This window comes from Diceros bicornis, chromosome 8, assembly GCF_020826845.1.
Source record: "Diceros bicornis minor isolate mBicDic1 chromosome 8, mDicBic1.mat.cur, whole genome shotgun sequence".
Taxonomy (NCBI): domain Eukaryota; kingdom Metazoa; phylum Chordata; class Mammalia; order Perissodactyla; family Rhinocerotidae; genus Diceros; species Diceros bicornis.
The window spans coordinates 68,422,363-68,445,866 of NC_080747.1; the positions used below are offsets into that span (position 1 = coordinate 68,422,363).

Below are 23,504 nucleotides of genomic sequence, written 5' to 3' on the forward strand. Positions count from 1 at the left end.
TGGGAGAGAAGTAGAATCTATTGGCTAAAGTCAGATTATTTTTGGATTCTCTGTGGATTTCCTTTATCCATGTTATTTCTGTCCACAGTAGCATAGACTAACACAAGCTGATTATATTTTATAACACAGAAACACAGCTAAAGATCTTTATAGCACGGACATATTTAAACTAAAACTTCTAGGTGATGATGTTACTGAGGTGATTACAATTTGAAGAGTGTTAAGGTGATGCTAGTAATAAAACCAGAGATTCTACTCAAAAGACGTGTTGTTGCCTGTACCCATAGGGTCCAACACCTTCAGTAAGGGATTCTTCACATCCTAGAAGTAGCTGATGCTGCATCTTAAAAAATAGACCAAGTTATGTTCTTGGCCCTTCCCTATTCCAGATAATACCCTTTAACCCACACAAGTTGAGCTCTTGTGAGTTAAGGTCTAGGGCAATAGAAACAGTACATTTGAATATTAACCATAACTGTGAATGAAGCCCAAACGCATACCCTGATTCTGGCCATCACTCACTTCACCTATGTAAATCCTGTAGAAGCCTCCGTGTGCTTTCTTTTCAGACCTGAAGCTGTTTCTTTTTGAATGACTATTGGTCTGCTGTGTTCCAGGGGGCTGAGGAGCTGGGCGGCCGTGGGATGCTCCAGGAAAGCGGGGACTGAAGACCGGGTTCCACAGGTAGGTCAGAAAAGGACACGGGGAGATCCTGTGTCCTTGGTGGAGATGGATTTGTGCTGAACTTGCAAAATGTACGAGTTCAGTGTCATCTGTTTTCAGTATTTCCTGAACAATTGATTTATTCCACATTATTAATGAACTTTGCAGCAGTTCCACTTGTCAGAGCCTACTCTGTAGGGGTCAATAATGAGAGGAAACCTGATGTTAGTGAATCCAGCTTAAGTGATTCTGTCATGCTAATGATTCAATATATCAGGACAAATGTCAGCTCCTTCCAATATGTTAATTCCTCTGATCCTATTTGCATAAACTACAGTCAATGAAATACAGGCTCCCCCTCTATGATAGTTAAAGGAGATTTGTAAAGGATTTTTAATTTACTTTTTTTTGTCTCCTCCAACATAAATTCTTAAGTTAAAAAAGAGACATGGACAAGAAGAATCACAGATTGGGAAGAGGATGTAAAATACTACAAAAGGTAAAATATAAAGGAATACAAAATCCATAGGTATAAATTTAGCTGTTTCTTAAGAATTCTGTGCATTTGCATTTACTGCTTTCAAGAGAACAACAACTTTCTAAAGACACTAGGGAACAAAGCATTGATGTATTCTTCTTATATTTTGGGTTGAGTCTTCAGTTTCTCTAGTCTCCTGAAGTAAGTCACCAATTCATTAGTTTTCCCGAAGGACATTATATCTAGGTTTCCTATCTCTGTTCCTAACCCACAGTATCTCCCTGGGGCCACTGACGAGCGACAGCAATGTTTATTTTAGAATCACCACTTCTTTTACTCTCAAAGTCAAGGTGACTATATATCACAATTTAAAATTAAGATTAAGAAATCAGAATTTCTTTTTCTGGGATGAAATACATAGTTATCTTTATCTAATGAAGTCATTTCCTTTTTTCTTTTCTTTCTTTCTTTTTTTTTTTTTAACAAGCTTTAAGATTTCTATTCATTTGGAGTTCTGTTCTAAGTTTTTATCAATTGGTCATCACCTGGGATTTGTTAGCTTTCTGTATCTATTTGCACTATTGGCAACTGTAATTGTTTAGACCACAAACATTTCTCTTGTCTACTAATTTCCTTGGCTTTTGTTTTGCAACGTGGCTCAAAATTTTACTTCTTCATCCATGACCATTAATATAGACTATTTTATTCTTGTAACCTTGGTAGAGATAAAACAAATAAACAAACAAGATAGACCTAGAATTTTATTGTTGACACTTGCTTACGTAGTTTTGTGCATCCCCACAGTCCCTGAGGTAGTTTTCAGTCTCACTTAAGATGAGATAACAATGAGGTGGCTAATGGCAGTGAGCACCATCAATCAACAAAGAGCAGTATCAGCAATATGGCTGCATTTTCCAGTTTCGCTTTAGTGCTTACCTGCCATCATCCTGGTGACCTGTCCATTTGTCTGTTTCTTTAGGTTGCAAGATGAGTTTAGTAAAATTATCCAATCCATTCCCCTTACCTAACTGGCTATGTTTCATCTTCTTTACCCCCATTTAATTTTAAATAATGCAGAGCCTAGTACTTTGAAAATTAATACAATGACTTGTCCAGACCATACTTTGCTCATCCTTCGCCCCAGTACATAAAATTGGGATTAATATTTTCACGTGTTCACCTCCTACAGTAAGTAGGTAAGAGTGTTTTATTACAGCATCTGTAGTACTTGGAGTGGAGGATTGTGGTTCAGGATTACAGTTCCAGTTAATAAGTGAGCCATTACCATGCCTTAACTTTCTAAAGATAGTCCCTGACGTATGAATAAGGAAGAGTTTTGATGAATAACTTTAGAGAGTTCATTTATCCTCCATATTTGCTTTCATGAGTCAGCTAGATTTTAAACTCCGTGAGAACAAAGACTGATTTTCCTTTGTTTCACCATGATAACGAATGAACACAATACTGTGCAATGTAGTAAATGGTGTCTATATATCTTGTAGAATTTTCTAAAGGATAACGGATCTCCTTTACTGTACCTATGTTGCTTTGTATAATAAATTACTACAGGCAAAAAAAAAAAAAAAATTCCTCAAATTGGGATTGGTGTTTATTAATTTGACCAGGAAGCTCAGCTGATTTGAAAGTTAAATCTTACTCATCTCTGCTACGAAAAGGCCTTCTAATTTTAGCTGAGTCAGGCCACTAATGCTTTGTAGGATATAGGTAATCTGCATGCTTCCTTTCGCCTGCCCTCCCCTGGAGGGTCTTCAGGAGTCCTCCTCCAGGTTTTCCAGGCCTGGCTTATTCCCTGACCGCTGTTACATCCTGGCAGTGCCAGATTCTCTGAGTGCTGCATCATCAACTCACTCCTCTGATAACAAGATTCAGGCTAATATTCTATCACGCTAATTGAAGAGGACACAGGACTTCTTCCGTCCTTTTGATACCAATTATCATGTATGAAGGACCTTATGGAGATAATGTCTTTGTGTATGTTTTCTTAACACCTCATGTGGTACAAATGGGAAGACAACTCAAAAGTTGGAAGGAGGGAGTTTTGTGTCCTCTCTTTAACAGTTATTACTAGTGCTTGATTTTGGAAAATTTCTTAATTGCTGTATCCCTGATTATTTAATTTCATCATCTTCTAAATGGGCAGGATCAAATGAGGAAGCATCTGTGAAGGTATGATGCAAACTATGAAACATTCTTCTAAAGTAAGTCTCTATCTCACGTTATTCCTTTGCTTCTCTCCTTTCCATTCCTCCCTCTCTTCCTTCCTTTTCTTCTTTCCTCTTTCTCTTTTTTCTGGTCTTTTCCTTTCTTCCCCTCCCTACTCTCTCTCAGCCAATCTTCCTCCCTTTGGTAGCCCTCTAATATTTCTTACCCTTCACCTGCGCCCCACCCTTCAGTTCTTAAAGGATATGCAGTTGTTCACTAGAATGCCTATATAACAAAGTTGGGGGGAGGAGGCAGAATAAGGGAAAATATAGAGCAAATAGAATGATAACAAGAAAGGAAAAGTTAGTATGAGCCTAGGCAGAAGGAAGGAGAGAAATACGATTGGATAAAATATTCTCATTGTCTTTGAAGAAGAAAACATACATTCTTCAGGAAAGACAAAGCTTTTACTGGTAATTAGGTCTGAAGCAAATTTCTTACATGAATCTTCTTATGGCAGACACACAAATCTTGCTCTCAATACGATCCTTGCTATTAAAGCAACGGTGGGTTTCCAGATGTTTATAGCACGCCTTAACATAAGCTGAGGGCATGAGGTGTCAGAACATGTGTCTGGTGTTCTTTGACTTACCTTCTTGATGAAAAGATTTTATTCAGGGACAAAGCCTAGAATACAAAATTGCATCCTGAGTTTCCCCTAATCACACCACACTAATGTTACTAACCCTTAGCTGACTTGTTCTTGTTCAGTCTCTATAATCTCCTCACTTACTACTTAAAGTACCAGGTCAATCTCACATGTATTCACACACAATCTGGTGAACTATGATGTCTACACAACATCTGCCAGGTTCTTCCTCTCTTGCTCTGACCTCTCTTCCCAAGACTTTGACCTTGAAGCCACTTGAGCGTTTGTGCTGCAGCCATTACACCAGTAATGCTGCATTACAGCTCACACTCTTCATGAGCTTCGTTAATAGTGTCATGGCTAAGAGCGCTCCCAAATATGCCATGGTTATTCAGTATTCCTAAAGAGGCCAAAGGGGCCAGCACCAAGCGATTTTAGGTGACTCTAGTCCCTGGAGTCCTCAATGTGCCAAAGCTATGAGTTTAACCATGGTGAAGCCTACTTCTCTCATGAGAGAGAGAGCATCTCTCTCATTTGCTGTTAGTCACACTTTCTCACTGAGATACCAATCAGGGCTGCTTGTGTCCTTTCTCAAAGAGTCCATAGCAGAAACAGCTCCTTTGGTTTCTTCCTTCAGACTCTTTCCACAAGGGGCATTAGTAATTCATGGGGCTGGGTCAGGAGACATGCATACCCTCTCTCCTCCTCTGAAACAGATTCCTTCCTCAACCTTTGCATAAAGATAAGCTCATTCAAACGAATGCCTGAGGGCACCCACCCCATCAGTTATCACATATTCCCACACATGTTAGAGCCCCCACATGAACCCAATTTAGGCTCAAATTAGGATCCAGTAACATCTAGAAGAATAAATATGAGTCTTTCCATTCAATTGAATTGAATAATTGAGTTGATTTAATAATCTTGAGGAATAAACATAGTCTTCAAACAATGCTCCATATATATAATTTACTTATACCATTAAAATATATTATTTGTAGAGGAAATTTCAGGCTAGAAAAGAGGAAAGCTTGTTCCCTGAAAATCTAATGGACAGTGTCATAGGAAATATGCTGGACTCAGTGATGATGTCTTTGGCTGCAAGTAACAGAAAATTCTGACTCAAATTGCCCAATTTAACAAGGAGTCTAGGGAGACTAGGGTTCCGGGTGTAAGAATGCTTCAGGCTGCTAGATTTTCTTCCATGTGAGTCTCTCGGCTCCACTGTCTGCCTTTGTTGGCCTCATCCTCAGGCAAGATTGCAGCATCTGTTCCAGGGATAACATCCAAAGAAGACAACACCCAGAAGAAGCAAGAGAGCATATCTTTCTCTCTTTGTCTCTTTCTCTCTCTCTCTCTGAGCAAGAACATTTTTCCCTGGCATTACCAAGAAAACCGCCATTCATGTCCCACTGGCCAGAATTGGCTCACATGTCCATTCTCGAACCAATCACTTGCAGGGGGAACTATACTAGCTTACTGGCTTAGATTAATCACACGGGTGGAAGGGATGCTGGGGAGTTAGCCATCAGGCCCACTCCAGGGCTTATGAGATCACATGGTTATGTCAGTTGTCTGTGGACAGTGGTTAGGTGCCCCTGGCCCCGGCCTTTTTGGTCTTGCTTGGCTAGACGTCTAGAGGTACTCATCGCATCATAGGCCCAATAGTTGTGTATAGGTAGCCACAAACTCCAGTTATAAGTCTTTTTGGCTTTGTTATTTCTTTCTATAAGATATTCAAACATAAAATTAATTAAGTCAAATATCATCTCTTTCCTTTTCACTCTGAAACCTTTATTCTAGCTCCAATCCCTCTTGTGAGCTTTGGCCATGCTTATTCAGTTACCTACTGGACATTTACACAGCAGTGTCTGTGGTGGCTGTGGTAGTTTGGCACTGTCTCCATTCCAACTGCCTTCTATTGGGCCTTCCTGAAGTGCAGAGTCTGGAAAACTAAAACAATTCAAAACAAAGCAAAACACTACATTTCCCAGACTCTCTTGTAGCTAGGCTTCTGGTTTCAAAGTAGGTTCTGCCTGCTAGCTGCATTCTTGTTTGACTGGGAAGGCAGACACGAAGCAAGGCTGTGGTCTGCCTGCTTGGCATTGTGCCGCTACCGAGCAAGGCCGTGGACGCACACTGGGCTTTTCTGCAGCACTGGATCAGAGTCTGGTCACTCACTTCGCGGCTGTGGAGAGCAGTTGTAGTGACAGCACCACAGTTGTGGTGGGGTGGGTTCTTGTCATGAAGAATTACTGGGGCCGGCCTGGGGGCGCAAGCGGTTAAGTGCCTGTTCTCTGCTCCAGTGGCCCGGGGTTCGCTGGTTGGGATCCCAGGCACACACCAATGCACTGCTTGCCAAGCCATGCTGTGGCAGCGTCTCATATAAAGGGGAGGAAGATAGGCATGGATGTTAGCCCAGTCTTCCAGTCTTCCTCAGCAAAAAAAAAAAAGAGGAGGATTGGCAGATGTTAGCACAGGGCTTATCTTCCTCACAAAAAAAAAAAAAAAGAATTACAGTGGTAGTCTGCTGAATCCCATCTTCCCGCAGTGGCAAATCTAACAACATCCCTGGCAGAGCAGTTCGGTCATATTCCTCTTACAGTGACTTCTGGAGGCCCAGCCTGGAATCCTCTCCTCTAGTGCTCCCAATTATTTTTAAGCGTTTAATTTCCAGTTTTAAATCTTTTTTCTGCTTAATTTAACTCCAGCGTTTTTTGGCTGAAACTTAACTGATGTAATATTTTATTGTCACTTCGAACTCAATTTGTTTAAAATGAAACAATATTCACCTCTCCTAACTAGCTCTTACTTCTGACATCTTTAAGTATTGTCACCCATGGTTATCTTTTTTTCCCTCTTCTTTTTCTTTTGTAGCCCATCAAATCCTTCAAAATGTCTCTTTTTTTGTATACCTTTCCTTCTAGTCCTCATGCTAGCATCAAGACTAGACAGTACCACTTCTTAGGCCTGGAATATTGAAATAGTCTCTTGGCTATTCTTCTCAACTCCATTTCTCTCTACTTTTTAATCTATCTATCATGCCCCTAAATACAAAATTTATCTTTATAAAATATTGTTCTTATCATATCACTACTATTCAGGGCAACAAATTTTGAATGATTCTTCTAAACTCTTAGTCTTGCATTCAATGTTCTCTAAAATCTTGTCTCAATCTTTCTGTCCAAATGTCTCTTTTTCTGGTGGGTAGGTAGGTAATTTGTAAAGACTGTACTATGTGAGAGGTGTTGTGTTACCTTGAAGCAACCCTTCAACGTGAGTACCATTATACCTATTTTCCAGGTGAGCAAACTGTAACTTAGGTACGTTAAATAGCTTTTGCAGCATAACACAGCAAATTAATGGTAGACCTAGGATACAAACCCACGCTGAGTGGTTCCTTGGTCAGTGTAATACGAATATGTATAAGTTCTCTCCCATAGTCTCAGTCTTCTTCTATTGAGTGTCTCTGGAACATGAACATTACCACTCTTGGACATATGCTCTTACATTTCTTTCTCCCTCCTCTTCATGAATTCCCTTCCCCCCTATTCATCTTACTAAGTTTCAAATTTCAGTCCAGATTTTCTCTTCTCTATGAAGGCCAGTTGGAACTTTTCAGAAAATTTCTGAAATTCAAATCATTTATTATCTGGCAGTTGATCTTATGCAATCTCATATTGGAATGTTATTTTTTTTTACTTGTTTAACTTTTCATGCATAAGTCTTGGCTTCTCCAATAGCCATTAGGGTCCTTGAGGCAAGGACGACATGCTATACCTCTTCAACTCCTCTATCCACTTAAGGTATAGTAGAAATTGCACTGAACTTGGAACTAGCAGAGCTGGTCCTCATCCCACCACTTAGTCCTCATCCCACCACTTAATAACCTTGAGACCTTAGACAAGGCAATTAACTTTGAGGGAGAATCTTTTTCCTTACTTGTAAAATAGAGCTAAAAATAGCTTCCCACTCTTTCTCACAAGGTATTGATTCTTAGCCTTTAAGATTCTGATGAAAGCTACAGGACTTTCTCCAATGAACAAATGTACTTGTGCACAAATACACAAATTATTTATATAATTGAAAGAATTCTTGCACTTCTTGAAGCCATACATGGACGTAGGTTAATAATCCCTTTCAGAGAGTTACCATGAGTACCAGATAAAATGCTGCATGAGAAAGCTCTACATAAACTTATAGAATGTTATATGAAGTAAAACGGTACTCAACAAAGGATTAAATGAATAAATGAATGAATGAACCTTAGGTAGGGATCTTAAGAATTCATCTAGTTCATCCCTCCTGCCTTCAGGAAGAGTGTTCCTAGAACTAATTTAGATGATTATAATTAGATGATTATAAGAACTCCAAAGAAAAGAATTCCTACAACTCAGACTTACTGTAATAAGTCATTGTCAAAAATTTCTTTCTTGGATATGAATTAGTAATTTATAAAAGAAGACATGCAAATGTCCAATGAACATGTGGGAATAAATTTCCCATGTTTGAGGAAGTAGTATGCTCGTGTGTTGCTAGTGGGATTAATTTGGCTTAAGCTTTCTGGAGGGCAATTTGGCAGTAGTTAAAAAAAATCTTATAATTGCATACCTATTAACTAATCAGTTCTGTTTTTAGAAATTCCCCTCATGGTGCACTCCCACTCCCCAGTTATCAAAGAATGCAAATATATACCTACAAGGATGTTACTGAAGCATTATTTATAAATAAAAATTGGAGCAATGTAACTATGAAGCTGGCTAACTAGATTTTAGCATATTCCTGAAATGATAATATACAGCCTTTTAAATATTATAGAATATTCAATAATATAGAGAAATGTTCGTATTAAATAGCTATGAAAAAAGAAAACGTGTAAAAATTATTTGTAGAATACAGAAAAAAGAATATATTTTTATGCATAGGAAACAAAGCCCGAGAGGATATATGCCAACATGATAATAGTGTTTATCTTTGGGTGAATAGATAATAAAGCTTGTAATTTTATTCTTTTTATTTGTGTTTTTAACTTTTTAAGGAGTAAACATGCATTAATTTTATAATAAGAAACAAGTTGTTAAAATTATCTTTACATCTGATGTCAATTCCTCTTGCTTTTTCCTAAGTTTTAATGAAATGGAGTACCATTCATGACCATCTTCCATATAGAACATCGACATAATTTATGATTTTTTTAAAGTTCCCGATTATAGGTAGCCAGTTAAAACCAATGCAAGCTTCTTATTTTTTTTTTGCTAATTGCGTTTTCCTTGTCTTTCATTGATTCTCCTTTGGTATTGTACTATAGTACCCAAAACTTACTTTTGAAGTCATTAACCTCTCTCCCTCATGTTTTGGATTTCTTTGACATGAATCTAGGAAGGAGATGAGAATCCTTTCCTAAGCCAAGGTTTCTACTGTGCACTGAGGTTGCAGTAATCAGTGGCATACTGTGGAATAGAAAGACAGTAGGAATTTAGATTCTGAATACCTGGTTTGGGATTCCAGCTCAGTCTTTTCCTAGTTATGTAAGCTTTTTAGGAATCTTTAACCTCCCTCAAACTTAGTATCTATAAATGGTAATAATAATACATGCATACATACATAGATACCTAATTCAAAGTGCTGTGTTAATGGCTAAACGATATAACATATTTGAGAGAGTTTTACAAACCCCAAAATACTCTCATAAAACAAGTCTGAGTTGATTTGTTCTCTTGTTAAGCAGATTGGCAAAGAAATGGGGAGAATGAGCTGCTTCAGAGAGTCAGAGAAGCCTCAGGCTTCCTGAAGACTGAGAATTATGGATGAACGATGGTTGTATACACCACAGTTTGGGTACATCATGGCTTCCCATTCATTTCCACTGCCTTTGCCCTTTCTTCTGTCTTCCTCTCCATTAAAAACTCAACTAAACATGCTAAGAGAAAGCTTTCACTTTTTAAACAGCCTATATTGGCACGGTTTTCTTTTTTACCGTCTCTGAAAATTGACGTGTGACCAAATCATTTCACCTCTGGTAGCAGAGATATATGGGACTATACGTTCCTGTAATGCCAGAAAGGCATAATCCAATTTAGTAGAGGCAAGGAGAGAAAGGAATGGTAATAAATTTCTACATAAATGGCTCATGTCGGCATGAGATCATCTACAATCCTCTTATTTGTCAAATAAAGAAATGGAGATTCAGGGAGTTGGAGTCATTTTCCACCACAAAGTTTATAGCAGAATCAAGACTCAAGCTCAGGTCTTTAGAACAAAACTCAGTGCATCATATCACAGTTGTCCCCTGGCCTCCATTTCTGGGACTTATCAAAGCTTCAAGTCCAGGGTACATAACTTACCATCTTATACTTACTTTCTCTGACTACACCTGTATGTGGGATTAAATGGGAAGGTAAAGCAGTCTTAAATTGGCAAATTTTTCCATATTCACACAGGAGAAAGTCATCATTATCCAATCAAAGCATTCCTTGGGTCCTATCGGTTGATTTTAAGACTCAGCAATAAATTATATATGCTGGTCATTTTCCTCTGTGGTGGGCAGATATATCTGATTCTGTTTATTCAGTGGTCTTACCTTAGTTTAGGAAGATGAGTCTTGGATTGCCATCTTGAATTTTTCTTCTTGGTTATACTCCAAACCTCACTCCAGATTTTACAGTAATTAATGCAAAGGGGGCTCTCTTTCCTCTTTTTGGATTGCAGATGTGAGTGTGTTCAAGTTTCTAGGGACAGAAAAGAGAAGTGGTTGCTGCTTTGTTTTCTCTTGCTTCCTCCATATATGAAACCATTCTGATAGATCTGCAGGAAGAGATTTAGTTGCAGATGGCAGAGGTCAGTGTCTTGTGTATTCAATGTAGTCAATAATAAAGTCAGGACTTATGCTAACTGAATGTTAATAAGGAAGCACAAGGACCTTGGAAAGTCATTATGTCTGGTCATTTGCTTCCTAATATTACTCCAACAGGCTCAGGAGGCCAATGCAAGGAGATTTTTAAACAAGTATCAAGAAAAGGCCAGAAAAATAAGGAAAAGACTGAAATGTTATATAGATTGTAAGGTTCATGAGATACATTATAACTTAGCAGAAGGAGAATTTTAAAATGTAGTTTCTATATAGCAGAAGGAATAGTATTCTTTCTTATTGAACGAAGTCTGGTCTTTATCCAAATTAAAATGTCATGTTTTCCTTGTCTAAATAGTATGATTCCCTCTAAATATAGTGGGCTTTTACAGGCACTAATTACAGGTCCTTTGAATGAAGCTAGTTGCATAAAACGGGTAATATTTTTAATGGAAGAATATTTATGCATCAGTGCATTTGGATAAGCAGGTGAGGAGAAGCTAAGTGTGGGCGACTGATAGAGGAAACGTGCATAAGTGTAAACCAGCTCCTGTCTCCCATTCTCTGCATTTTCCTCTTAAACTTCATTTCTTCACAGTATGAAGATTGACACTATATCTATGCATATAGTATGGGCTTGGGTTTCACCCTTTGCTTCCTTTCTAATCCTTCTTTCTTTACTCTTGGTGGACAGTTATGCCCATGGGGCCGAGAAGCAAGCCACAGTGGCACAAGTTAGGCACACACACACGCAAAAGAAGAAACTTGTTGTTATGCAATGATAAGGCCCAGAGGGAAATATCAGTTGCACTGTCCACAAGGAGAAAACATCCCAGTTCCTCAGGGGAGGCAGGAGCACAATGAGATCTTTTCTGCATACTAATTTATAAGTCCCAGGAGATATTCACTTCATCAAAGGCCCTGCTAATTAACTAATGTTAAAAGAGAATCATACAGGGGCTGCCCCGTGGCGCAAGTGGTTAAGTGCACGTGCTCCGCTGCGGCGGCCCGGGGTTCTCTGGTTTGGATCCCTGGTGCGCACTGATGCACCGCTTGGCAAGCCATGCTGTGGAGGTGTCCCATATAAAATAGAAGAAGATGGGCATGGATGTTAGCCCAGGGCCAGTCTTCCTCAGCAAAAAAAGGGGAGAATTGGCAGATGTTAGCACAGGGCCGATCTTCCTCACACACACACAAAAAAAAGAGAATCATACAATTTTAAAGCTTAAAGTCACTTTGGAATTCCTATTATGTGGTTTTGTTACTTTATATATCCATCCATCCATCCATTTATTCAACATTATAGAACTCAGGTTCAATCCCTTTGGCACTGTGTTATTTTAGCAGGAGGTATATCAAACCTAGTTTTTGTTAGTTTGTGATGGTACCAGCTATTGATGCTCAATTCTTAGAGCTATGCATTCATTGGGGGTTATAAAATGGTGTTATTCTAATTCTATCAATCTGTCTAATTCTATCATTTTATTTTCACTTAATAGCTGGAAAAGTTTTTTAAGGAGATGATTCCCCTTGTATATCATTTGGTTATCTAGTGAGAGTGCTGTCTTTTTATTTACCCAGTATTCGAGATAAATTGGTTCTTATGAAATCATGAGTTTCAAACATATTTTAAATATATTTGATGGTTTTCAATCCATTGCAATGCTTATCCTTATTGGAGTTTAAAAATTGTTTCATTTTTGGTCAGTGGGGGCCCCATAAATTAGTTTCTGAGTCTTTTTGACATGATCCTGGTAATCTTTTTTTTTAATAATTTTATTTATTTATTTTTTCCCCCAAAGCCCCAGTAGATAGTTGTATGTTATAGCTGCACATCCTTCTAGTTGCTGTAAGTGGGACCCGGCCTCAGCATGGCCAGAGAAGTGGTGTGTCGGTGCGCACCTGGGATCCGAACCCAGGCCGCCAGTAGCGGAGCGCGGGCACTTAACCACTAAGCCACGGGGCTGGCCCCAGATCCTGGGAATCTTAGATAGATTCCTTGCTATTCATTTGATATGTCAAGGTGTTTCAAGGTCATCTTGTACATTTCCTAATCCCTCCCTGAATCAGCATATCTTTAAGAAACCTGACCTGGGGTCTTTTTTTTTTTTTTTTTTTTTTTGGTAAGGAAGATCGGCCCTGAGCTAACATCTGCCAATCCTCCTCTTTTTGCTGAGGAAGACTAGCCCTGGGCTAACATCCGTGCCCATCTTCCTCCACTTTATATGGGACACCGCCACAGCATGGTTTGCCAAGCAGTGCATCGGTGCGTGCCCGGGATCCGAACCGGCGAACCCTGGGCCACTGGGCCGGCCCCTGACCTGGTTTCTTTTAATGGAGATAGTTTTTCAAGACCACAGCCAGGCTGCTAGAGATCCTTATTTCTACTTGAGTGGTGATTTTTCTAGACCTTTTCAGTGAACAGAGAGCTAGGATGCACACACACACGCGCGCACGCGTACAAATAATATATATTATGTATGCATATATATGTACATAATATATTGTATCATGTAAATGTGTTATAATATGAATAATATATAATATGCACTGTATGTTAGTAAATATAAATATATAAAATAATGCTGAAGTAAATATTTTCAGTATATAAACATAAAATACTTACAAATTTATAGCAATATTTCCAATTTATATTTAGGATTACAGTAGTTTTATTCGACTGGATCTGGTTAGAGACCGAGGCCAAGATTATCGACACCCTCGTATTCCCAATTTCTATGTATGGGTGCAAAAGCCAGACAGTGAAGACGGCCAACAGGAAAAAAATTGATTCATTTGAAATACAGTGATGGAGAAGAGCTCTATGGATACCCTGGACTGCCAGAAAGACAAACAAGTGGGTCTTAAAGCAAATTAAGCCTAAACTATCGCTGGAGGCAAAAATGATAAAACTCAGGCTGTCCTATTGTGGCACATCAGGAGAAGGCAGGATTCTTTGGGAAAGACGATTATGCTGGGAAAAGTGGAAGGCAGCAGGAAAGGAGGAAGACAGAATATGAGATGGATTGACTCCATAAAGGAAGCCATAGGCATGAGTCTACAGGAGCTGAGTAGGGCTGTTGAGGACAGGACATTGTGGACATCACTCATTCATAGGGTTGCCAGGAGTCGGAGCGGACTTGATGGCATGTAACAACAATAATATATCTCTATCTCTTTAATTCCTCACCAAGAATCTTAATTCTCAAGGGTTAATAGAATTAGAAAAGCCCCGTAATTATTTGTTCTCTCTCTTTATCCATACAACGATGTCAGAATAACAATACTAATACTACTAGTGCCCACTATAAAAAACTAAAAATAATTAGTTAGTTATTATTATTAGTTAATAATTAAAAAGAATAATTATTTTTTACATATGCTAGTCCCATACTCCCCACATTTTTTAATGGTTCTACTGAATCTATGTTATCAGATCAACAGCCATTATGTACTATAATCTCTCCCTTTTAATCCTCACTGAATCTTAATTCTATAAGTAGCTATATACATAATGCTTGCCACCAGCCTCTAGTCACCTTGCTTGTTTGAAGCTTGTTCTCTAGTAGATTCCTCAAGAAACACTCATGAGGAACATAGTAACTGAATTATTATTATTATTGCTTGCTGTCTGTCTTCTTTATACTGGAAGTTCAGTTTTTCTGAATATAAAATCTTTGCCTCATAATTTTTTTCCTTGAGTATTTAAAATCAGTTACTCAGTTTTATTTTGGCATAACGTGTTATTGTTGAAAAGTCTGATGACAGGCCAATAATCCAATCTATTATATAAGTCATGTGCTCTTTTAGTCTAGATTCCAAAAGAATTTTTAATTTTTCTTTAAATTCTATTCTTTTACCAGAATACGTATTTCTTGGTTTTTGTCATTCTGGGTTTATATTTCCGGGTATATGGTGTGCATTTTCAAACATGTGGTTTCAAGTCTCTTTTATTTCAGGAACTTGTTCTTGAGTTACAGTCTTTGGAATTTGTTTTAGTGCTTATCAACATAGGTTTTCTTCTTCAGGTATTCCTATTATCTGTATGTTGGGTCTTCTTAGCGACTCTTCAATAACTGTCCCTTTTCTCTAATCCTTTTCATCTGTGTCTTCATTTGTTTTTGATTTTTAAATTTCTTTCTCCTTTTCATTTTCATTTCTCTTAACATACTATTTGTGGTGTTTATTTACTCTTGTTTTCTTTTAGTTTAGTCTTCATTTCTAAAATATTTTTTCTTAATTTCTAATTATTTCTTAAGGGTTATCATCTCAGTTTTGAGTTATTCTAATTTTGATTTATGTTGCTTATTTATATTACATGATTTTCTTAATGCTTTTGGCTTATTTTGAAATATTTTATTACAGTTTTGATCTGTTTTTGAGTAAGTCTTTTTGGAACGTTTTTATTGTCTATAACTATGCTGTCTAATATGGTATCTACTAACCTCATGTGGCTACTTAAATTTTAATTAATCTAATTAAATTTTAATTAATCTAATTTGGTTCCTCAGGCTCACTAGTGAATAGCCATATGTGCCTAATGGCTACTGTATTGGCAGCACAGGTATAGAACATTTCCTTCATTGGAGAAAGTTCTATTGCACAGCCCTTGACTACAGAGATGTTATTTTTGTTATCTTTTCTCTTATAGTAACTGTCTAAGATATAGACCTCAATGTTTTTCCACTGCTCATTTTTGTGTGAATTTAGTTTTTCAGAAATATTAGAAGACTTTTTTAGCTTTTTCAATTTTACAGATAGCTAAAGTTCAGATAGCTTTTTTAATTTTACAGAACCCTCTTTTCTATTTTTGTTTTATTCTTTGCTTATTTTCATGTAGCTTTAAAAAGCAAGGTAGCTTGGGCTCTGAGATTTCTTGGTATTGTTTCCTGGATCCACTTTTATTTGGACCACTTCCTTTCCTTGTGTCTATTGTCCCTATCCTGCTTACTTTTGATTCAACTCTCAGCAGTTTCTCCTCATATGAGACCTTGTCCTGGAAAGGATCCCTGGCTGGTCAGTTTCATGTGTGCACAGTGGCTAGAGAGCTCCAGCTCTTTTAGGTCATTCCTTAGGCCCCTTGTACATATGTACTGTTGGATTGAACAAAACCACCCCAGTGTCGGTCACCACTCTCAAAGTGGTCTTCTGTGAATTCCAGTAACACCTGCTGGCTGATAGAAGTTCTCGTGTTCTCAGTCTACAGACCTCTGTTGTTTGCCCCTGCTTCTTCCTGCGGGGACAATGGTAGCATGCACGTCTTGTGGCTGGTGGTGGTTTGTCCCCGTTTGCTTGTATTTTGGATTCATATCACCTTGTTTTGTTGCAAATGTAGTCCATGAGTTTTTAATTTGGCTGTCAAGTTGCTTTGGCTGTTTTAATGGGAGAGTTGGGCATATTCTAAGCCTCTGCTGCTATAGCCATTTCCTCCTCTGCTGATCTACTCCCCCTCAATTCCTTTGAAGAATAAATTATTTGAAAATCTTTATAAACTTCTCTGCTAGAAGGACTAGCTATTCACAACTGTCTTGCTTTAGTTTAAGCAAAGTATCTAGGCTTCCATCAGGATTTGGCTTGAAGTAAATGTTGTTGATGGACCATGCAGGTTTTTCTGCAGTTCTCCTTCCATTTTATTCTGGGTGGAGCCCACGGTGGCTGACTTTTTATTTCATTTGGAACTACATCTTAAGATCTTTCCCTCCCCAAGTGCTATATGTCTACTGTGGACACTTACTATATGTTGCCTAATTGGCTAGCTGTTGAGTTCCTGCATTTCCTTTTCATAGTTTAGAATTTCAAGATAAATTTCAGATTTATTTAAGCTGGAAGTTTGGTTTTAATATGAATTGAATTTATGTATATATCATATAATATACCTATTAACTTTGTAAAACTCAAAGTTGGAAGGACCTATACAAATCCTCTAACATAGAGTTTCTAGCCTAGGCACTATTGGCATTTTGTGCCAGATAATTCTTTATTGTAGGGGCTGTCCTGTGCATTGTAGGATGTTTAGTAGCATCCCTGGCCTCTACCCACTAGATGTTAGTAGCAACCCCCAGTTGCTACAACCAAAAATGTCTCCAGACATTGCCAAATGTCTGGAGGTAGGGAACATGGGAGTGGGGGTGGGGTGGGGATTGCCCCTGGGCTAAAAGTTCTGTCACTTTGTAGTTGAAGAACAGGCAGAGAGAGGAGCAATCATTTATATAAGGTCACAGGCTATGTCAAGCTATATTTTAGACTCTCCTGGAGGACATCATCATAAAACATAATTATGCCTAATTATGGTTTATCTTTGAAACTGAATGTTTAAAAAAATTTGGAAATCAGGATAAAGACATTCTTTGGACCAAATTATGATTTAGATCATCTCTACTGTGGATATTTATTGCAAGAAGAAAAAGTGTTCAATGATGGCTCTAGGGATGAAGACTAAAATACTCCACAGGCATATCTTTGGACTTTGAGAAAATTTGGAAAATAGTTGTTTAGATAATAATATCCTCTGTGTTTGTTGATTTCTAGTAAGAGGATTATTCTGAAATTGCCTCCTCTTTTGGAATTTTCTTTAACAGAGTTGGCCAGGAAGAATAAAGAAATACTGGTAAGGATTCACTGTCACTAAAGACTGCAGGGAAAGTAGCCAAGCGGGTGAAGGAATAGTGATACCAACATGTCTTTAACCAGTGGGAAGAGTCCTAAGTTCAGTTTGGTGAAGTATTTTTCTAGCACCATCTCCTGGAGATTTTTGACAATATATTGTTCAAAATCCTATACTATCTTTGAGAAATTTGGCATAAATGAGAAATCAGAGAGAGAGAGAAATGTAAAAATGGTGTACATTAATAAATTCAGCATAGGTTTATTACTAAATATTTCTTCATGGTAGCTTCAATGACTCTTCTTGGTGTTTTATCAAATATTGCTGTTTTCCTTCTCCTGTCTTTCTCAAAACTCTAAGTTTTAGATATGTTAGAAGAAAAATATAGGAAGACTTTCATAAAAGTTTGCTGCAATTAAGATGGCCTTTAATTTAATTTAATTTATTAATTAATATATTATCTGATGAGGAAGACTAGCCCTGACCTAACATCTGTTGCCAATCTTCCTCTTTTTCTTGAGGAAGATTGTCCCTGAGCTAACATCTGTGCCAATTTTCCTCTATTTTGTATGTGGGATGCTGCCACAGCATGGCTTGATGAGTGCTGTATAGGTCTGCGCCTGGGATCCGAACCTGCAAACCCCGGGCTACCAAAGCGGAGCACGTGAACTTAACCAGTATGCCACCAGGCTGGCCCCTAATTTTATACGTATTTTTTAGATTATAAAATGGTATAGATGCATAAAATATGTTTTTTAGGTTCAACAAAACTTCTCTCTAATGCTATCCATGGATGTCAAACAATAGGAGTGTCTCATAGGTAAGATCCCTTAAAAAGATATCTTTTCATTACTTTAGAAATGAATCGCTCTCCCTTCATGGGAATCCAATACAAATGCTCCTTGTATTTCATTTTACTTAGAGGTAAATTATATTTGAATAAGTTGGAGGAAAAAGAAGTGAAATAGAAGGGCAAATAACATTTTTTGAGCCCATAAATATGTATGTGCTATCTCCTTTAACTCTTAAAGCAACTCCAGGAATATGTGTTCTTAACCCCATGTGCTAGATCAGGAATATTCAAATATATTAATAATATCTTATAAATGAAGCTCTTATACTATTTGTTTTACAGTTGATAAAGCACTTCAAAGATATTGAATTGTACCAGGCTATTAGGGATGTCTAATTACTGATTTGGTAGCCCTTAATTAATATATATGCATAAATTCTTTACAGATTTAAAGCCTTTCAAAACGATATCAACCAATAAACCTCTGTAAGAGAGAGAACCTTATAGTCTACTTTACTTGTAAGCAATGTATGGTATGTAATAGATGTTCAAAAAATATTTATTGAGTGAATTAACTTGTAAAGAGAGTATAATAATATTCACCTCAAAGAGTTATTGTAAGAATTGAATGAGATGACACAGCCAAGCACCAGACCCCATGCAGACACTCCAGGAGGGCTCATTCTCTTCTCTTCACTGTAGACCTCTTTCCTGAACAAGCTCCTACTGTTCACATACCCATCCTTGACACCCTTCAGTGATGGACATTTCCTTTGAGATGAAATCTTCAGCAGCTATTCCTGTTATGCCTGGATCAGGTCACTCCACTGAGGCATGGAGCATCCATTGAAGTAATCGGTGACTGCTGAGGCAACTCCAATTCTAAAGCCTTGTGTATGAAATTAGGTTAGCAAGTATGATTCCAAGTGCAGGGCACAAAGCATGAGACGTTTGCTGTAGTTGTTCAGGAGGTATTGAAAGGACCATTTTGGGGGGAAAAAAAAGGGAGGAGGAAGTGAGCATTAGAAAACCATTTGCCCCTTGGTGTGGTTCTTCTTCATTAATATTCATAGAATCCGCATCAGTGCTTTGGGGTTGAGAGATCAAGTCTTTCCAAACGTCCATGGCAAATGCCGTGTTCAGGTGCTCTTCTAGAACTCCCATTGAGTTATAGAAACTAATTTTATTTCATTGAATTTGTCATGCAGCTCTATACTGATGAACATATGACAGAGAGAAACAGAACAATATTCTGCACTTTCCTTTTTTATCTTTAATTTCAAGCCTCGTTCCCCTATGCATTTGAGAGACAGAAGAATCTGATTTTTAATATGTACAGTGATGTGCATTTTAACAAACTTTAAACTTCAGAGATTAACTATGCCTTCCTGCTCTGCAGAATGCTAACTGCTGCATGCATAATAATGAAGACTTTAGAACAGGGGAGAAAGAAAAGCTCCTGTATGACAATTATGCCTGGGAAAGAGAATTTAGCTTTCATCAAGTTTACTGATAATCCTGAATCTTCATATGGAAATGTGACTCATTTTTCTGAGATGCCTGCCATATACATTTCAGAATATTTTTTAAAAAAGCACATATTTTCTCCCCGAGACCCCCCACTTCCAATGGAAATGAGTTGAACATGAAACTACTGACAAACTTGAGGGAATGGGTTAATAAAATGAGAGTTAATTTTGTGTGGAGAAGAAAAGTGAAAAAACAACAGAATTTCTGTATCTTCATTTTCTGAAAGGAAAGTTATCAAGGCTTTTTGATAAATTGTAACGTTTTTACTTGGAAGGGATAGTCTGTTGGAGGAGGGGAATTGTAAAGTGCTGATCAATGTTAGTATATACAGCCAAAGATGGATTATTTTTAATACAACTTGAGTTTTGCCCAAGCCTCACATAATGTACCTATGCACACAAAATTTACTTTCTTCAGCTCACTAAAACTCCAACATCCTCCTGCCCTCCATACACACATTAAAAAAACAATGACAAAACATATGGAGATATACCCAGGGGCTGTCTCTCGTGCCCAGAAACAAGTTTGTCAAAGACCATCTCCAACTGACTTTCAATGCCTTTGTCCTTTCCCATGTCTGTTTCTCCTATTAGCTTTTGAGCTTCTCTAGGCCAAGGACATACTTATTTGTGTTTGTATCTCCACAATCACCTAGCATATTACCTGGCTCGTCCTAGGTGACCAGGAAATAATTGTTAAACTGAATTAATGGATTCTGCTTTGTCATTCGATATGCTGGCTATGTAATCTGGGAATACTATCAGCAGCCTGTCAATGCTCTCATCTGAGTTATTAATGATGCAAAGATTCTTCCATAGAATGTAGTCCTGCTTAGAGTAGGGGGTTGGGAAGGAACGAGCTCTGATGTTCCTTACAGCTTCCAGATACTTTGTATCATTTTTGTTAACACGGGCTTTGGACGCAGACAGACCTGAGGATGAATTCTGATTTTGCTGCCTGATTGTAGTGTTGCCTTGGAAAAGTAACTTAACTTTCAGTGCCTAATTGCATGTGCTCGATAAATGTATGTTGAATGAATTAATGAATTAATGATCCCTAAACCTCATTTTTATTATCCCTAAAATGGAGAAAACAGTATATACCTAACAGTGCTGTTAAATACCCTACCTGGCAAACTCAGGAAGATAGAAAATTATTTTGATGTCTTATAAACTTTTGTCATTTTTTCCTGCCCTTTCTATGTACTTGTAATCTTCTAAATTATCTCTTTATGTATATATTTTTATTTTCAGGGAAGGGTAACCCCTGATATTATTTCATATTAATATGATTCCCTGTGTTTCTACAGCATACTGTTGAATTTTACCTTCACAGCAAGCATCTGAGGTTACTAAGGTTATCATTCACATTTTACAGACCAGAAACCTGAGTCCGGGAAAGAAATTGATTTACCTGAAGTTATAACGGTAACCACAGTTATGACAGGAACCTGGATCTTCTGACTTAAAATCTGGTAGGCTTTGCCCTCTGCCCTGTTGCCTTCTCATGATCAGGATTTCTAAAATGAATGAAACATTTATTTATCTCTGCATGCCAGTTCTTTTTGAGAAACGCTAAGGAAAGGAGACTGGAGTCCCAACTTACTGTGTGGCCTCCATTCTGGTGCACTGAAGTTATTTTTTTGATTCTTTGCAGTTTGTTTGAGGGTAGAATGAAGAAGAGGAGAAATGTAGAAATAGGCCATTAAGGCTGACAGCTGTGTTTGTGTTTGCAGCCGTTGACTGGCTCACAGGGCTGCAGGGAGACTCAGTTCACTGGCAGGAGAGCTGGGCTCATGGTCACTAGAAACATTAGGTATTAAGAACATCACAGCCTCCCTTGTGGGTGTTTGGGGACTTGCTGGAGTTTAGAAGATACGTGAAAGTCCTACTCAATGCAGGATTCTTCAACCTAAAGTATATCCTCTCCCCACTCTTCTGTATCAGATTTGGGTTCATGCCTGGCAGACTCAAGTCAGCAGTTTAGCTATAGTGGGGCTAGGGGAAGATGGGGTGGCAGAAACTACTGATCGTTTCAAGAAGTTGAATAGAACGTTGGTTAAAAGTGTGGTTTCTGGAGCTAATTGAGCACCTACTATGTGCAAGGTACTGGGGATATAGCAGTGGGAAAAAATCCCTGGTCTCATGGAGGTTACATTTTAAGGAGAAAAGAAAAATAAAAAATAAAGTAAATAAGTAAAGGATATAGTTTATTAGAAAGTTATAAGTGCTGTGGAGAAAATGAACCAGGGAAAGAGACAGGAGTGCTATTAATCCCTCTTCTTTGGCCCAGGGTAAGTTTTCATGATTCAACTTTCTAATGTGTCAGCTTCTAATTCTTGGGCAGCTTTGATTCTCTTATACCAACTCTATCCCCCTTTTCCCAGGTGAGAGTTTGCATCTGGTGTGGACAGAATAAGTAGTTACCAACATGGCATGGATTTAGAAGTAAATAAAGAAAGGAAATGAAAAGAGAAGAGAATAACAGAATTATTTAGAGGTAAGCAGATGTTAAAAGTCTGTATTAAAATTAAGCTTGGTTTCTTTTTTGCTTGGTTTTTCCTGTGTTTTGTATGTCAATAATATTGAACTGAGTTGCTAGGCAGGCACCAGGGGTATAAGGAGGAAAGGCCCAGGCCCAACTGTAGAAAACCTTACTGCCCAGTGGAGCAACATTTATATTTTCCACACACATCCTTCCTCTTTTCAAAAGAGATTTGGGCATCTGTCATTAGGATGGAGTAAACACAGTGCAAATACATGAAAGAAAGCCAGGACTAAGGAAAGGATGAAGCTGAACCACATCACGCTGACGGGTCAAACTCTCCAGAAGCCTCGGAGCTTTCCAGCAGTCAGGGCCTAAGGGAGGACACCTACCAATTTATAGAGGAGATGGGGTTTTCTTTCACCTAATTTCTTAAAGAAATTCTTCATGTTGGACAGTCAGTGAGGGAACAGGAAATAGTATAATGGACAGGTTCTTCATCAACAGCTATAGAACAAATGCAGATTGTTGTTGTTGGGTGTGCTTGGTGTGACCAGGAATCTTTCTCCGTCGGTGCCCTTCCCTCCTCTTAGGTTTCTGATGGAGAAGTCAGAGGACAGGGCCTTGGAAACCTGCTCAGAACCATATGGAGCTACAGGGTCTCTTTCACAAAGGCAGACGAAAGTCCAGGGCCTCTGAAGAAAGCAGGAGTGACGGTTTTCTTAGCCATTCCCTGAGCTTACCCTCTAGTCTTGGCCCTCCATGGCAATGACTTGCAGACATTTTTGACCATGGTCCCAAGTTAGAAATATATTTTACATTGCCCCCTGGCACACACACACACACACACACACACACACGCACACACACCTGAAGCAAAAATGTCCCAAAATTTCTAAAATAACATTTCTCATATTACAAGTAAGGCACTCTGATTTTTTAAAAATTTGATTAAATTCTATTTTTTTTTTCTTTTTTTTTTTTTTGCTGAGGAAGATTCGCCCTGAGCTAACATCCATTGCCGATTTTCCTCTTTTTTTTCACTTGAGGAAGATTAGCCCTGAGCTAACATCTGTGCCAGTCTTCCTCTACTTTGTATGTGGGACATTGCCACAGCATGGCTGGTGAGTGGAGTAGGTCTGCACCTGGGATGTGAACCCGTGAACTCGGGCCACTGAAGCAGAGTGCACGAACTTAACTGGCCCCCCTCAATTCTGATTTTTGATTGCTACTTGTACCAACTGAACAATTAATTTCATGTCACACTAATTGGTCACAAACTATAGTTTAAAG

The 23,504-nt window shown here is 38.2% G+C and overlaps 1 long non-coding RNA gene across 1 annotated transcript; it reads left to right on the plus strand.

Annotated features, from left to right (window-relative positions):
- Positions 1 to 576: 576 nt before the first annotated feature.
- On the plus strand, positions 577 to 22,221 carry LOC131409358 (uncharacterized). Its single transcript, XR_009220905.1, has 3 exons — positions 577 to 684; positions 21,105 to 21,201; positions 22,114 to 22,221. It is a non-coding gene; the product is annotated as an uncharacterized LOC131409358 (long non-coding RNA).
- Positions 22,222 to 23,504: the final 1,283 nt, after the last annotated feature.